At 39.0% G+C, this 16137-nt stretch overlaps 1 protein-coding gene across 2 annotated transcripts in view; it reads left to right on the plus strand.

Moving 5' to 3' along the window:
• Nucleotides 1-16137, plus strand: part of LOC122795754 (ankyrin repeat domain-containing protein 53-like) — a 397950-nt gene that overhangs the window by 162892 nt on the left and 218921 nt on the right. The window lies entirely within an intron of this gene.

Below are 16137 nucleotides of genomic sequence, written 5' to 3' on the forward strand. Positions count from 1 at the left end.
AATATCATTCAAATGCAAGAGGTAATACAAGAAATAAATAACATCTTTTCCCAAATGAACACTAATCTTACCTCTAGTCTAATCCCTTATGATGTGCAATGGGCTGCTGCTAAAGTGGTTATAAGAGGTCTTATTATTCAAAAATCCTCAAGGTGTAAGAAAAAACAATATAACCTTAAACTCAAACTTGAAAACCAAATCAAAGACATGGAATTAAAACTTCAATATAAATACTCAACTGAGCTAGAAGATACAATAACTGACTTGCAAAAGCAACTGCACAAGCTATACCTAGAAAATATCTCATTTGTGGAGATGAGATCATTATATAGATACTCAGAATGGGCACAAATTCCCTCAACAACTCTGGCTAGATTAATTAATATTAAAAATGTCCCTACTAGGATCTAAGAAATTAAATACAAAGGCGTAATAAAATATAAAGACTAGCATATTATAAATACCTTTGAAGATATTTATAAAAACTTATACAATTTGCCAATCTCCCCCCTACAAACAAACTGGAAGAGTTTATGCATAATCTAAAATTTCCACAGATTGCTGATTATCAAAAGAACCTTCTGAAATCACCCCTACACCTTAAATTAAATCAAAATTGCAGTTAATAAACTCAAACCAGGTAAATCCTCTGGCCCTGATGGCTACACGACAGAGTTCTACAAAAAATATTCTGAGCTGGTCGCTAACATTCTACTGAAAATATTTAATTACATAATTCAGTATGGCATAATGAACAGATATCTTAACAACTCGAAAACCATTTTAATCCTTAAACCAAACTCTGACTCATTAGACCCAGCCAACTATAGACCAATTGCCCTTATTAATACTGCTCTTAAGATTCTAGCTCACGTTATAGCTAATAGACTGAAAACCATACCTCTGAAAACCGTACCTCCTTCTATTATTTTGCATGAACAAATGGGCTTTATGCAGAATAGACAAACGTGTGATAACATCCTTCTATTGGATGCTATTATTAGGCTTCTTAATAAGGATAGACATCCAAGATATGTCCTTACCGCTGATGCAAGCAAAGCTTTCGAAAGAGTAAATCTAGCTTTCCTGTTTAATGTTCATAGGTTCATAGGTAGGTACTAGGCTATCGACCCGAGGGCCTACGTAAGCCTAGCCAATAAGGTTCCCTGGCTTACGCCACCCAAGAAAGTTATTTTCCTGTGCCACTGTCGAGCAGAGACACAGAAGTGATCCTCGGGGTGTATTTCTTATTTCACATCCACTCATCAAGATTTTTCTTGAAAAGTGCTAATGAAGAACTTTGCTTGACATAGATGGGTAGCCTGTTCCAGAGTATGGAAATTCTCTGGGACATGAATCTATCCCTCCAGCATGTCCTGCTTATTGTGGTGACAATGTTTAGGTCCCTAGAGCATGTAGCTCGGAGGGATTGGGATTTCTTTAGGTGTAGCATGTCCAACAGCTCTGAGTTTGACATAGCTTTATATGTTAGGCAGAGATCACCTCAGAGTAGGCGATAGGTTACGGAGTAAAGCTGGAGTTGTTTGAGACAGTCAGTGTAGGGCATCTGTTTGAGGCCGGTAATCCTCTTTGTGAGGTATTTCTGTGGCCTTTCCAGTTGTTGTAGATGTCTTGTGAGGTACATTCCAAAAGGGACGTTGTACTCTATAATGGGTCTAATGAGTGTCGAGTAGAGGGGAACAATGACCTCTTTTTTCCTGGATGACAACCCTTTTATGATGAGGTGTGCCACATAGAAAGACTTCCTGACTACTGTGGCAACGTGACTATCAAAGGACAGACTACTGTCCACCTGGGTCCCAAGGTCTCTTATCACACATTCAGTAGTAAGTAGACTGCTGTGTATGTAGTAGTTCATGGGTACAGAGTTTTTACCAAATGGGATGACAATGCACTTTTTGGCATTGCACTTGCGGCCATGGCTTTGACAACAGGCATCTGTCTCAGCGAGGCCCTTCTGTAGGATTTCCACATCATTTGGGGACTCGACTATGGTTTCTAGTTTGAAGTCATCTGCAAACTTTGTTAGCCAGAGGCCTTCTGTGTTAGTCTGTACTTCAGTGAAGTAGATACCAAACAGGAGAGGTCCCAGGACTGAACCTTGTGATACTCCACTTGTCACTGGTTTGAGGTCAGATTTGGAGTGTGCAACTTTTACAGTGTGGGTTCTGTCAGTGAGCCAGTTGGCAACCCATCTTGTGACATAGGGATTTATACCTAGTTTAGTGAGTTTAGCTATAATTCCAGAATGGGGAATGGTGTCGAAAGCCTTGGCGAGGTCATGATAGGCTGTGTGAACCACCTTACCCTCATCTACAGCTTTGGTGACTGCCTCAAAGAAGTCGATCAGGTTCAGGAGGCATGATCTGCCTTTCACAAACCCGAACTGGGTGGGATCCAGAGTTTGGAGGTCACCAATGTCTTTGTTTATGAGTTCCGTGATGATATGTTCCATTGGCTTGCAGACCAGGCTCATCAGGCGAATAGGGCGATAGTTCCCAGGATCAGTGATGGCTCTCCCTTTGTGGAGTGGGATAACTGTTGCTGTATGCCATTCAGTGGGCACAAAGCCTGATTTGAGGCTATGATTGAACATGGTGCTTAGGTGGGGTGCCAGTTCATTCTGTAGTTCATATAGAACGCAGCCTGGGATGTTGTCAGGTCCCACGGATGGTGCGTTTTTGGCTTCATTCTGAAGTTCACGTAAAATGCAGCCTGGGATGTTGTCCGGTCTCATGGATGCTGTGTTTTTGGCTTTAGAGAGTGCAGCTTTTACCTGGGTAGTTGTGATTACAGAGACTCTGCATTTTTCCTGTATAGATATGTGCTGTTTAGGGGGTGGGGGGGGGGTAAAGTTAGCAATGAACCTATCTGCCAGGATGTTGGCAATATCAGTTGGTCCTGTAATTTTCGTGCCATTGTGCTGTAACTCAGAGCAGATCTGGGTGTTGCCATTGAGATTCTTGACATAGCTATAGAATGCTTTGTGGTTGTCCTTAGAATCAGTGGCAATTTTGTTTTCATAGCTAGCTTTGGAGGATCTTATAAGGGATCTCAGCTTCTTACTGAGGCTGACCAGGGAGCTCCTCCACTCATGGGATTTTACTCTCTTTTGCAACAATTTCTTCCTTCTGTTGTACCAGATTGGCTTCCTTTTTTTGGAGAATAGCGTCTTGGTTCTGTTTGGGATAGCACGATCCATGCACTCATGTAAGTGCTTATAGAATGCATTTTTGTAGGATTCAGCAGTCATAACTGTGTTGTCCATCTGCATGGGTGTCATGAAGTTCACCACTTCTGTCTTAAGAAGCATGAAGTTGGCTTTGGAGATGTTTTTTACCGTGGTTTCCTTAATGGGGGGAGGGGGCAGGATGTGGATATCAAGGGTGATTAGCTTATGGTCGGATTGGACCAACGAGGAGTTGACTTCAGGTGTGGAACACTGGTCACTCATGTTGGTAATGATTAGGTCTAGGATATTGTTGCCCCTGGTGGGAGTGTGGATAAGTTGATCCAGGGCGTTGGAGTTTATGAATTCGAGAAAGCGTTGTGAGAAGGAGTTGGTACACGAGTAGTTTTCCCAGTTAATGGTGGGGTCGTTGAAATCGCCCATTATTAGGGTGTTTGGTTGAACCGTAATATTTTCCAGTACATCAAGGAAAGAAGAGTGGGAAACTTGGGGCATGGTGGAGGATCTGTAACAATCTACAATTTGGATTGTAGTTTTGCCCAGAGTTAGTTGTACTTGGATAATCTCAGATGCATTATGCTGAGCAACGAGCCTGGAGGTGTGGATATCCTTAATAAATATGGATACACCTCCGCTTTTGGTGTTCCGGTCCAGGTTACATGGCCGAAAAGTGTGGTATGAGTTATAGCCTGGTAGTGCAGGGGTGCTCTCTGGAGCCTTGAACCAGGTCTCAGTTACTGCACAGATATCAATGTTCTCCATTTTAAGGAGTGCCTCGAGTGAGTGCATTTTGAGATTTAGACTTCTAGCATTGAGTAGCATTACCCTCAGTTTTTTCTTGCCTGTTACTGTTACGGTGGTGAATTTGTCATTTGAACCTTGCCTAAAAAAGGCACTATAGAGGCGGCAAGAGCCTTAGCCAGTATCTGGAATCCCAGGGGTGACAGGTGCAGGTCACCTCTGGTAAAACATCGTGGGCTGTTGACCATGTTATCCCAAGCAGACAGATACTGGATCCTCTTAGAATGACACCAGAAGCTTAGCCAATTGTTGAAGTCAATCATGTTGTCCTTGTACTGAGGTATCATTCTGGGCGATGGCAGAATGCTACTCAGGGCTAGGGTCATACCTGCCTGGGCTAAAAGATTGGAGAGCTTTTCCATGTCTCTTTTCATGTAGTCCATGGAGGTACATCTCAGGTCATTCACACCAACATGGACAATGACAGAGTCATATTTGTACTTGTTGTGGAGTGACCCAAGTGCGTGGGCTATGTGGCGGATCCTAGCACCCGACAGGCAGCTGATGGTAACCTTCTCCTTGTTTAGCCTAGTGAGTGGGACATCAGAGTGCCTGACTATAGAATCACATATGACTAGTGTGTTGGATACGCTGTTTTACCTTATTGGCTGTGGTTGAGTGGCACACTGAATCTGTGGGCTATGTAGGCTATGTGTCATTTGGGTTGTGTTGGGGGAGGTGGAAGTTGCTTGCGTTTCTGCTTTGGAGGTCTCTGTTGCTTGGGCAGATTATTACTGAGAGCTTCCACAAATGATTTTGTGTTTCTATGTGTGGATTTTGGTGGTGTAGATTTAGTGAGACTATGTGATAAGTGTGGTGCAAGTGTTTACCTTCTCCTTTTGAATGTCAAGTTCAGTCTTGGTTGGAGAGAGCTTTACTTGCAGTTTGGCTAGATAAGTGCATCTCTCACAGGTTGTAGTGTTGGGTGGTAGGAGGAGAGGGTTGTCTGTATACATGAGGCAGTGATGCCCAGATTCATCAGATAGACAGGAGAGAACACTGGGAGCTGACCCTTGGACATGCCTGAATAAAAAACTAGTTTCCTCTAGATAAGTGAGGAAAGTGAGTACAAGAGCTGTTTTTCTCTAAGCAAGTGAGGAAAGTAAGTGCAAAAACTGTTTTCCTCTAAGTAATGAGGAAGGTTTAGTGCTATAGTAATGAGTAGCTTATTTAGTTCTTACAACAAGTTCTGAACAAGTGCTGAGCACGAATAAGCAAATTCAAGTACTAAAACTAAGAATCTCTTTCTGCACTAGACTAGTTGCAGGAAAAAACAAGTGCAAATGCGAGCTTTCAAATCAGAAAGTTGAGAGAGATGGAAAAGTTTGCCCAGACAGCCAGTAACTACAATTTCTGGGCCAGAACCACTACTTCTGTGGTAGACAGGTTACCTAGTGCTTACCAATCCCACTGACAAGCTAGAAGGCTTCCCTCTAACACAGAAAGGCTTGGAGGGGGGCTCAGAAGCTTACGTACAGTCCTGGATACAGCAAATCTGTATCTGGACTACACCAGTAGGAAACAGGCTTACATTTTTTTTTGTTTTTTTTTTTACAGAAAAGTAGCTAAACAGCAGTAAAAACAATTCAAATGCAGTGCAAGCTAGAACACTTGAGTATGTAGCAATATTAGACCAAACACAGTTTAAAAAATGCAATTAAATTAAAAATGACTAAAAACAAGTGCACAAGGAGTTTATTCGGTAGAATGTGGTAAAGAGATGGGACTGGGAGGAGTGTCCCAGATCAAATCTACAGTGTGGCGCGCAAACTGCAAAAGCCACCAAAAACAAACCAGAGATATGGAGGATGGGTGGGACAAAACACTTTCAGCAGAGATCTGAAAAACTATACAGTGAATCAAAAATAACAGTGCACAACTCTGAATAAAATTAGTCCAGCAACAATTTACAGTACACAGTTCTGAAGAACCAAAAAATATACTTAGCTCTGTATATTTCCAGATAGTTTGAAAAGAGCTCTGTTAGACACAGGTTCCAGCAATGATATGCAGGCTGTTAAATGTCCTACCCTTTTTTGGTATCCCACAAGAATTCATAAAATTGAAGTATTTTACCAAAAAGCCTGTACTACTATTCAAATTAACAAATTATTCTCTAATCCTATCCCCATCTCCAATGGTACAAGGCAAGGTTGCCTACTATTGCCTTACCTTTTTAATCTATATTTAGAACCCCTGATCCTTTATATATTCCAAAAAACTTTTTGTCATATTCCTAAAATATCAAATATAAAGTGTTTATATTCTGGATGATTTAAATTTATTTTTTGAACCTCTTAATACTGATTTATCAAAACTACTTAATGCTCTGGATCTATATTCTGTTATATCCAACTACAAATTAAATCAGAGTAAATCTTATATCTTCCCTATAAATCTCTTAGGTCATAAAGAACTATACTTTCCTGATAGTGAGATCAAGTCCAAATGCCAAATAAAATATTTATGCATAAATGGCATCCCTAACTTTAATTAGATCGTTAAGAACAACCTACTACATACATGGTCAAAAACTGTATAAGTAACAAATATGGAAAGCACACTAAAGATCTGCATTCCAAACAACAACAGTACAATCCAATAAGAAAAATTCCGGTGCAGATCACCACTGTATGGAATTGCTTTAATAAAATGAAGTTAAAACCATAAAACCATGGAACGTAAGACAATATTTTACTTTACTAAAAGCGCAACTAAAAACATGCTGGCTATGCCCTTGCAACTCCCACTCTAATATCATCCACCCTATCCAACCACTACCTTTCTTTCCACTCCACTAACTACCTTGATTATAGCAAGCTCAGATGCTCATAAGCCTGTACTTATTATACAGCACGAACTTCTTCTTCTTGTAACATTTGTTAATGTCTGGTATGCACTTCACAGATAAAGATTCTAGTTGTCTACTGATGTACTATGTTCTTCATCTGTAAATATGTTGTAAGTAATTGCTATGTAAATTGTTATTCACTATGTAATCCAATGTATATAATGTCTGTTTATTTTAACTCTGGAGCTTTTCTCCCTGGGCCTCCACTGAAAATGGACCTATGTCCAGTCGGACACTCCCGGTCAACAAATTTAAATAAATAAATAAATAATAAATAAATATTTTTAATCCTGTGAAAAGCACTTTCGGGCTCCTGCCCTTCATCAGATAAACCAATACATTTTCCAATTCTGACTTTATCTTGATAGCAACCAACCACATTTCAGTATTGCACCCGCCTATTTTTCAGGGCGGGTTTCATAGGAATGATCTCATTGAGCCCTGGATATCTGTGTGCCTGGAGCTCTATTATCCACTTTGTTTCTTCTCTTTCAGTATAACTTTTTAAGTCTCCCCCTCTAAAACTCTTGTGCACATTCCATATCAATCTAAATTTAATATACTTAATATACTTTAAGGCTATGGATAGGGAATGTAGATGAAATATTGAAGGACACCAGCCATTTCTTAACCACCCTGGGAGGTTTTGAGGAAAAAGAAGAAAGAAGGGAGTATGTTATGATCATCATAATATCATAATATCATCATAATATCATCATCTACCCTCAATATACCCCAGTGTTTTTCTACAATATGTTTAATATTGGATACATCACTTGTATAATAAATCGGTATACTCAGAGTAGTATTATTAACCCTTGGTACATGCCCATTAACCTCCGACTCATCACTACTATGCCTACTGGAGAAATAGGGACAAGCTTTGATGTCTCTCAAAATATAAGTATCAGTCAAGGCCTTATTTATTTCAACCTCATTGTATGACCTCATCAACAACCTTGTTCTCAGACCTGAGACTTCTTTCCTAAAACCTTCATCTGTGGGGTTAAGTCGGGACGCCCTCATGGTCTGCCCTCTTACCACATTTTCAAACACATGAAGTGGATGCATACTTGTTCTATGAAGCAATGTATTCTTGTAACAACTTTTCCTATGGACAGAGGTATTCAGTAGGCCATTACTTAATCTAATAATGTCTACATCCAAGAAAGGGATATAGTCTCTCGAATAACTCATAGTAAATTTCAAATAACTTGTGGTATTATTTATAAAATTCTCAAAATCATGTAACTGTACCTCATCACCCCTCCAAATTAAAAAGAGGTCGTCCACAAACCTCTTATAAAAGGCAACATACTGCCTAAATTCAAAACTCGGAAACAATATCTCCTTCTCCCATTCGGCCATAACAATGTTGGCATAGCTATTGGCACAGGAAGTGCCCATAGCTACGCCATCATTCTGTATGTACAACTCATTTGCAAACACAAACACATTGTTCTCTAAAATAATTTCCAGAAACAATGCTATCAACTCAATCAAATTACTATCTATGGACGTATATTTTTTCAGATAGTTCTGTACACTATCAATCCCACTACTATTAGGGATCACAGTAAATAAGCTTACTACATCAAACGTGACCAGAAAATATTCATTCCTCTCATCCAATGTGGTCACATACTCATAGAGACTAATCAAAAACTGTTTACTATCTTTTAAAATATTAATATTGGATTCAATCACAGGTCTTAACTGTCGTTCAACAAACAATGAGAATGGTTGCGTTAACCACCCCTGACCCGATACTATAGGTCTCATCGGGGGATTTTCTAAATCTTTGTGGATCTTCGGAAGACCTTTAAGCACAGGTATTAGTGGATTATTCACCCTCAGGAACCTAAAAAGGTCCCTGTCAATTATGCCACTCCTATACAAATCATCTATAGTGTCATAAACACAAAATACTTTAACCTTCACATCTTCCATATCCAATCTGGAATAAAAAGTGGTATCACTCAACATATTAAGCATACTAATACTATAATGTTCTGAGCTCATCACTACAATGGGGCCACCCTTATTAGCAGGGGTAATTATTATAGAATCATCTCTTTTTAAATCATACAGAGCTTGCCTCTGTCTATAGGTCAAATTGTTCCTTCTCTTCCTATTCTTATTAACATCATTACTGTAATACCTGTAAAGATCTTGTTCTACTAATCTAGTGAATGTTTCTAAGACAGGATGTAAAATGGGAACATACGTACTCACTGGTCTAAAAACACTCCTAGTGTCATTCACAACTTCAGAGGTACCATGTCCTGTCTATGAGATTTTTTACTTTGGTGTTACATGTTGTTACAGGGACATGGTCTCTCTGCGCAAGTTTGTTTTTAATTTGGGTTATCTTGAGATTTTGGTTTTGCGCAGAGAGTATGGCTTGTACTGGAGGAGACGAGATTGAGTTGGCGTACATGCCTGACGCTACTGATACTGTCCACCGGAAGTTGGGCAGGTTCAATGACTGTGTTGCTGGAAAGGAAAATATTCTGCTAATGTTTGAACCGGAGGAAGCGCGTGGATCCGAGAGGGATAACGTTGATGACCTGGTGGCTTTAGCTGAAGAGCTGGATGTACTGGAGGTCGAGTTTTTGAAATTAAAAAGACTGCAACTGCAGCGACATCATTTTGAGGCTTGCCTCAAAAAACGGATTATTCCAAGGGGACTGAGAGTACTGAAAATGCCTACTTCAGGTAATCATTTTTCAGATTTACTGTTACAATGGCAAAAACTTAACATGGATTTAAGCTTCAATTATATGAGGCTACTAACTGATTATCATCTACCAGAGGAAGAAACATTACGTGAGAAAGTGGTTCAGTTACATGGGTCTATCACTTCGAAGTATTCTTCTTCGAAGGCCATTGCTGGCATGGATAGACTCATGGAGAATGTATTACTCTATGAAAAACGATTATTGGATCAAAAGAAACAGAAAATTGAAAGGGATGTGTATGACTTTAAAAACGGCCAAGTCTTTACTTGGCCGAGGACTATGTTTACGAGAACAGAAAGGAAAAGTTTTGTTAGCAATGTTAATGCAAGCAGTATTACGAGTTCACGTGATACTGAATTGGGTTGTAATAGTGAGGTTACCAATGTTGTGAATGATAGCACTGATGGTGTGGAGATGGGGAACGTTTCTGTCCCGGTTGTTGAATCTGTTAATAATGTGAATTTATATCCATCTGTGGTTACCTTGAATAAGAATGTGTATACAGATACCATGCCAATTACTACTACTATTATGCAAACTAATCCTGTTATCCAACCTGAGAGCGTTAACAGCCCAGTTGTTAGGAAGAAAATTAATGTAAATAGCAATTGTTGAATCTGTTGATAATGTGAATTTATATCCATCTGTGGTTACCTTGAATAAGAATGTGTATACAGATACCATGCCAATTACTACTACTATGCAAACTAATCCTGTTATCCAACCTGAGAGCGTTAACAGCCCAGTTGTTTTGAAGAAAATTAATGTAAATAGCAACAAAAAAGAAGGGGGTGATAATATTAACAACAGAGATACCCCTTTCCCGATACAGTCTCCTCGTTTCAAGGGGAGAACACGCTCCATGAGCAGAGGCAGTCAAAAACGAAAAGTAATAGAGACAGAACAGGTTGGCCCAACTATAAAGAAAATGTGGGGTATGAAGGGGAATTGATTGTGATTAATTTGTCCAATAGGACCCTAAGTATGGAAGAGGAGTTTGTTCTTAATAAGGGCCTAACTTTTATTCCCAGTAAGAATAGTGACATTACTGATACTGTGATTGATGTCAAAATGTTTGTTAGAAACATACAACTGAAACTTGAATATGGTACCTCTGAAGTTGTGAATGACACTAGGAGTGTTTTTAGACCAGTGAGTACGTATGTTCCCATTTTACATCCTGTCTTAGAAACATTCACTAGATTAGTAGAACAAGATCTTTATAGGTATTACAGTAATGATGTTAATAAGAATAGGAAGAGAAGGAACAATTTGACCTATAGACAGAGGCAAGCTCTGTATGATTTAAAAAGAGATGATTCTATAATAATTACCCCTGCTGATAAGGGTGGCCCCATTGTAGTGATGAGCTCAGAACATTATAGTATTAGTATGCTTAATATGTTGAGTGATACCACTTTTTATTCCAGATTGGATATGGAAGATGTGAAGGTTAAAGTATTTCGTGTTTATGGCACTATAGATGATTTGTATAGGAGTGGCATAATTGACAGGGACCTTTTTAGGTTCCTGAGGGTGAATAATCCACTAATACCTGTGCTTAAAGGTCTTCCGAAGATCCACAAAGATTTAGAAAATCCCCCAATGAGACCTATAGTATTGGGTCAGGGGTGGTTAACGCAACCATTCTCATTGTTTGTTGAACGACAGTTAAGACCTGTGATTGATTCCAATATTAATATTTTAAAAGATAGTAAACAGTTTTTGATTAGTCTCTATGAGTATGTGACCACATTGGATGAGAGGAATGAATATTTTCTGGTCACGTTTGATGTAGTAAGCTTATTTACTGTGATCCCTAATAGTAGTGGGATTGATAGTGTACAGAACTATCTGAAAAAATATACGTCCATAGATAGTAATTTGATTGAGTTGATAGCATTGTTTCTGGAAATTATTTTAGAGAACAATGTGTTTGTGTTTGCAAATGAGTTGTACATACAGAATGATGGCGTAGCTATGGGCACTTCCTGTGCCAATAGCTACGCCAACATTGTTATGGCCGAATGGGAGAAGGAGATATTGTTTCTGAGTTTTGAATTTAGGCAGTATGTTGCCTTTTATAAGAGGTTTGTGGGCAACCTCTTTTTAATTTGGAGGGGTGATGAGGTACAGTTACATGATTTTGAGAATTTTATAAATAATACCACAAGTTATTTGAAATTTACTATGAGTTATTCGAGAGACTATATCCCTTTCTTGGATGTAGACATTATTAGATTAAGTAATGGCCTACTGAATACCTCTGTCCATAGGAAAAGTTGTTACAAGAATACATTGCTTCATAGAACAAGTATGCATCCACTACATGTGTTTGAAAATGTGGTAAGAGGGCAGACCATGAGGGTGTCCCGACTTAACCCCACAGATAAAGGTTTTAGGAAAGAAGTCTCAGGTCTGAGAACAAGGTTGTTGATGAGGTCATACAATGAGGTTGAAATAAATAAGGCCTTGACTGATACTTATATTTTGAGAGACATCAAAGCTTGTCCCTATTTCTCCAGTAGGCATAGTAGTGATGAGTCGGAGGTTAATGGGCATGTACCAAGGGTTAATAATACTACTCTGAGTATACCGATTTATTATACAAGTGATGTATCCAATATTAAACATATTGTAGAAAAACACTGGGGTATATTGAGGGTAGATGATGATATTAGTAAAGTAGTAGGAGTAAAACCAAGGTACATATACAAAAATAAAATGAATTTAAAGAGTATGTTATGTCATAAAGATGGAGTTAGGCAGGTGACATCAAGGTTTAATACTACTGCCTGTGGAAGCTGCAATCAATGTGGCCTTATTAATAACAGCAATAAATTTGAACAACCTGTCACTGGACAAGTTTTCTCTTTTTTTACAGGGGCTAACTGTAGGTCAGAGAATGTGATATATCTCGCTACCTGCACTGCCTGCCGAGCGTTTTATATTGGCAAGACTAACAGGCAGTTGAGAGAGAGAATTAGAGAGCATGTCTACAAAATGAGAATAGGAGATGTTACTAATGCATTGGCTAAACATCAAAAGATGGCAGGGATTACACATACTTTTACCTTTTTTGTTTTACAAGAGTGTTCATACTACCTTGAGAGGGGGGGGACTTCGAAGCCTACACACTTGAAATGGAGCTCAGATGGATTATTAGATGTAAAGCAGATTCAACTCCTGGGTTAAATGATAAGGTTAGCCTTCAAGCAATTTTAAAAAGAAGGAAGTTACATAAAGTTTTAAATAATCACAAATGAATTATTTTAAATAATCATAAATGTATTATAGTATTAAAGCATTTTTTATGTTTTTTAACATAGTTATCTCAAGTTTTAAGATGTTTTAAAATGGATTAATTGTTTAATTTATACAACGCCCTGATGCTAATTGATGATGGTATTTAATGACTGTTTAGTTTGTGTGCTGTTACAGTCTGATGAAGCCGTCTTGGTGAAAGCGCTCACTGTATGCAATAAAGAACGTTCCTCGTATTCTAGAGTTTTTGTGGATTGATATTCGTTTGTTATATACTTCGCCTTAACTACAGTTCGTTTATAATAGAGTGACATTGTTTGAATGTACAAGAAGAAAGTGTTTAGTTGCTCAAGCCTCTACGTTCCTGTCTATGAGATTTTTTACTTTAGTTCATAATTTATGGTGCTCTCTATGAGTAAGGTTAGAGAAGATGGGTTACGAAAAATCCATCTTTTCTTGGGAAACAGCTATATTACATATTATCACAACCTTCTTCTTCTTCTTTCGGCTTTTTCCCGGTCAGGGGTCGCCACAGCGGATCACCTTGTCCGCACATTGAATGGCAGTGGAGTTTTACGGTGTCGAGTTGCCAGCCCGGCGCCCAACCTTCCACAGAAGGCACACTCACACGCACACCTAGGGCCAATTTAGAGTGTCCACTCCACCTGCAGCATGTCTTTGGGATGTGGGAGGAAACCGGAGCACCCGGAGGAAACCTACGCGACCACAGGGAGGACATGCAGACTCCGCACAGAAGGCACCCCAGCCGGGGATCGAACCGGAGAACCTCTTGCTGTGAGGCGGCAATGCTAACAACTGCACCACCGTGGCCGCCCATTACATATCACAACCAAATATCCCAAAATCATAAATCATATTCTTATCTCTACCTGCGCCCTTGTTAAATTTTACATCACTAAAAATTGGGCTGATCAATCCTCAATCTCATGGGAAGATTTTATAAAGTATATCTCCTCCCATAAATTAGCTTATACTAATACAAAACAAAAACAATACTATCATAAATACTGGAGGCTCATACTGGACTTAATCCTTAAGAAGTAAAGCATGATACTATCTCAAACTCCCCCACTTACTTCTGTTCCTGTCCTGATGTAAGTGATCCAGACCATTTCTTTCACTGTCACAAGATATAAATATTCATACATTATACCAAGTTTTAACAAAGATCTCACATATAGCATATATATACTTCACTTTGATATGCTTCTCCTATTACTTCCCTTTCATTAGACGTACAAGTCTTTCTTAGTTCTATGTGAAAAAGCTTAAAGTTATCAAGCTTCCTTCTGGTGACTTCTTTTGTAAATTATGTATATAGTTATAAGTTCCAAGTATTATTTTTATATTTTAAATACAAGCTTTATATTGCTGTCTATTTGTTCTTTTCATTGTTTAATGTCATGTTTTTAGTTGTTTTTTTATTGGAAAATGTTCAATAAAAAGATTTTTGATAAAAAAGTCCTTGTTTTAATGTGAATTAATTCTAAAAAAGTTTTGTGTAGGAAGGAAACAAAAAGAGTTGAGTAGGTTGTTGTAAAGTATTTTGTGTTACTTTTCAAATATTCCTTTTTATTTTTAATTATTTTTGGTTGCTGGCCTGAGTTAAAACTCATATGGCCTAACTGAGCTGAAGAACAAAGAGTGTCATGAGGAAAACATGTCTTGATGTTGTAATAGACTTGTACACTTCATTTGGTGTATCCATAGCTGAGAAAGCATTTTCAAGATGCTTAGTTCCAGTGTTTTCACAATTGTGGAAACAAAGCATGAGCATATTTCTTTGAGAGATTGTCTGATTCAGGTTCAAACTCATGAGCTGTTGTGGCTGTAAATAGTACTATTTGTAGAATTATTTCAGCCTAAATAACGACAAAGTACAAGAAGCTGAATCTTATTTCAAACCAGACTTCTAAGCTAAAAGACTGGACTCAGTATAAATGAAGGTTTTCGTGCCCAGAGACAAGATAGAGGAGATCACTTCTTTTTGTTTGAAAAAATTATTCACTTTTCATGCATAACAACAAGGCAGTATCTTAAAGTAGTCGTCCTGCATACTGATGATTCCACATGCAAGGCTATCCATGTGAAAATTTCAGTGGATGCTGAAGAATGTGTGGAGTAATGCTACTGATATTTTAGATTGACAGTACTAGTGCTGGTCTCAGTAGGGAAAGGATTTCTTTGTTGAAAGACTCTAAAAGTATTTATCACTGGTGATGTCAGTGTATTCTGAAACTACACAATAGTGCTTGTCAGTAGACTTTTAGGAATATGCATGGGGAGCCCATTTCAAAAATTTGTCAGTCTAATGCTTCTTGGTGTCTGCAAGAAAGATATAAGTTATAGTTACGTCAAGTTATAGTTATGTCTTGAATCTGCTTAACAATACTCAGAGGTGCTGTGAGCTACTGCACAACGGCACCACTTATAGTGAACCAACAGATATTGCCAATATCTTGGCTGGCAGGTTTAGTGCAAACGTTACTACCCCCTCACCCCCTAAAGGGCCCATCCCAATACCTGAGGAATGCCAAATCCCTAATAGCACGGCTGCACAGGTAGAAGCCTCACTATCCAAAGCCAAAATTACAGCTTCCATGGGACCTGATAATATACCTGGTTGTGTTCTACATCAATTACAAAGGGAACTGGTACCACACCTGAGTGCCCTGTTCAAACACAGCCTCACTTCAGGCTTTGTTCCCACCGAATGGTGCAATGCTACAGTCATTCCACTCCACAAAGGGGGAGCAACTACTGATCCAGAAACTACCTCCCCATCAGTCTGACAAGCCTGATCTGTAAGGCCATGGAGCGCATCATTATGGACCTCCTAAATAGGGATATACAGAATCTTCAAACCCTGGACCCCTCACAGTTTGGGTTTGTGAAGGGCAGATCATGTCTGCTCAGCCTGATAGATGTCTTCGAATCTGTCACCAGAACAGTCAATGAAGGCAAGGTTATCCATACAGCCTACCTCGATCTGGCCAAGGCCTTCAACACCATCCCCCACTCAGGGATCATTGACAGACTCACTAACCTAGGCATTAACCCCTACATCATAAGATGTGTTGCCAGCTGGCTCCAGACAGAACCCACACAGTGAAAGTAGCGGACTCCAGATCCGACTACCAGGCAGTTATAAGTGGAGTTCCACAAGGATCTGTCCTGGTCCTCTCCTGTTTGGTATCTACTTCTCTGAAGTTCAGGCCAACACCAAAGGACTCTGGTTGACCAAATTC

The sequence above is a fragment of the Protopterus annectens genome, chromosome 2.part2 (genome assembly GCF_019279795.1).
Source record: "Protopterus annectens isolate FY-2018-M chromosome 2.part2, PAN1.0, whole genome shotgun sequence".
Classification (NCBI taxonomy): Eukaryota; Metazoa; Chordata; order Ceratodontiformes; family Protopteridae; genus Protopterus; species Protopterus annectens.